This window comes from Schistocerca americana, chromosome 1 (genome assembly GCF_021461395.2).
Source record: "Schistocerca americana isolate TAMUIC-IGC-003095 chromosome 1, iqSchAmer2.1, whole genome shotgun sequence".
Taxonomy (NCBI): domain Eukaryota; kingdom Metazoa; phylum Arthropoda; class Insecta; order Orthoptera; family Acrididae; genus Schistocerca; species Schistocerca americana.
Window position 1 is genome coordinate 92,359,007 of NC_060119.1, and position 2,389 is coordinate 92,361,395.

At 43.3% G+C, this 2,389-nt stretch overlaps 1 pseudogene; it reads right to left on the reverse strand.

The window, feature by feature from the left end:
• Window positions 1-1,406: 1,406 nt before the first annotated feature.
• Window positions 1,407-1,524, reverse strand: LOC124556681 (annotated as a pseudogene).
• Window positions 1,525-2,389: the final 865 nt, after the last annotated feature.

The window sequence follows — 2,389 nt, forward strand, 5'->3', positions numbered from 1 at the left end:
CCCAGGAATGTGTCAATAAAGTTTCCCCTTCCTGGGACAATGAGTTCACGGTGTTCTTATTTCAATTTCCAGGAGTGTATTTTCGCATTCGGAGGAGAAAGTTGGTGATTGGAATTTCGTGAGAAGATTCCGTCGCAACGAAAAACGCCTTCCTTTTAACGCTTTCTAGCCCAAATCCTGTATCATTTCTGTGGCATCCTCTCCCATATTTTATGTGAATAAAGAGCTAGTTGTGTGTCACAGGAACGATGTTTTCTAAACCCATGTGACATTCTCTCCCATATTTTATGTGAATAAAGAGCTAGTTGTGTGTCACAGGAACGATGTTTTCTAAACCCATGTTGGCTGTGTGTCAATAGACACTTTTTTTCGAGGTAATTCATAATGTTCGAACACAATATATCTTCTAAAATCCTGCTACATATCGACGTTAGCGATATGGGCCTGTAATTTAGTGGATTACTCCTACTACCTTACTTAAATATTGGTGTGACCTGTGCAACTTTCCAGTCTTTGGGTACGGATCTTTCGTCGAGCGAACGGTTGTATATGATTGTTAAGTATGGAGCTAATGCATTAGCATACTCCGAAAGGAACCTAATTGGTATACAGCCTGGACCAGAAGACTTGCTTTTATTAAGTGATTTGAGTTGCTTCACTACTCCGAGGATATTTACTTCTACGTTACTCATGTTGGCAGCTGCTCTTGATTCGAATCCTGGAGTATTTACTTCGGAGGACTGTGTTTAGTAACTCTTCCCCACTGCATGAAAATGTCTCGCGATGGAGGAACGATCACAGTTCATCACATTTGCCAGTTCGCGTGTGTACTGAGGTGGATCGTTGAAGATTAATATGTTTGAACGATCATCAATCTCTGAAGGTCTTCGTGGTGAGTCTCCAATGTCATACGATACTCCTTCAATGAGAAAATTCCCTTGCCGTGCTTTGTCTAACGTCGTTATCCCCGTACATGGCGCAAATGTTTCAGGCTGCCTTCGCTGCTGTCACACATCTACTGATCTCTAAAAAAGAATGTGTCGGAATGTTCCGATTTCTTCGCTTGGCACTACATTTTCTAGCGTTCCCAACTCCACTCACTTTCTCCAAATAACAAACTGACAATGCGTAAATTCAAATAGCATCAGTGAGCTACAAATATAAAATGATAATCTATATATAAACCCTTAGTAATCAGAATAAAGCTCTCCATCTTCAGGCCACAAGTGGCCCATCGGGACCATCCGACCGCCGTGTCATTCTCAGGTGAGGATGCAGATAGGATGGGCATGTGGTCAGCACACCGCTCTCCCGGTCGTTACGGTGGTTTTCTTCGACCGGAGCCGCTACTATTCGGTAGAGTAGCTCTTCGAATTACATCACGAGGCTGAGTGCACCCTGAAAAATTGCAACAGTACATGGCGGCCCGGATGGTCACCCATCCAAGTGCCGGCCACGCCCGACAGCGCTTAACTACGGTGATCTGACAGGAACCGGTGTATCCACTGCGGCAAGGCCGTTACCATAGTGAATAGAATACCAACATGCAAAACAAAAACTTTGTGAACTTATGCACCAGCCTAATACATCCAGGGCCTGCCGAGAGGTGGGTATTGCGCACTTCCCGCGTACCACGTATTAGGGTTTGTTCCTGTATCAGTTATGTGTGGGCTGGGGCAAGAATTCCTGTTTAAAAATCTATATGCGCCCTGTAATTAGCCCTAACTTTTCTTAACGGTCAGTACTTCCGTGGGAGGCAGTAATACTCGTATATTCCTAGACACCTCACTTCTTGAAACTAGTCATAGGCTTTCCGCGTGATAACTCAAATGAGTATCCCTGCATGGAAGACGACGATCTTTCCCCGAAAGAGTGTGAGGTTCCGGTCTATTGTTTGTATACACTGCGAGTGATGTGAGCCCTACTTTCATTTGATATGTCATACTTCATATCTGTAGCAGGCACATTTTTCGTACAGTACTCTTCAACAGTCGATATGTTAACCCACCCCAGATGTTCTAAGTAAAAGCAATGTGATCTTCGGTTGTCAGTAACATTGCCGTCGTCAGTAGCATTCTCTGATAAGTAAGTGATGGAGTTGGGTATTGGTCAAGCTACTGACAGGTCTGAAAATTGCTAACAGAGCACAGAGATACAAATGCAGACGATACTGAATTTTGAAACATGATTTGGTAAAGCTTTATTCGATAATTGTGAAGAGGTTCACGTAATGTTGTTGCAGCGTTGCTTGTTTGCTCTTGACGTATGATGTGTTTGAAAACGGGGAGTATTTAGTGTAAGTCTTGTTTATTGGTTGCGGTCCGTTTGTTCGATTATTTGGTCGTGATTAATTAAAAGTTATCTGCTCACATAGCCTGCACTCAGAGTT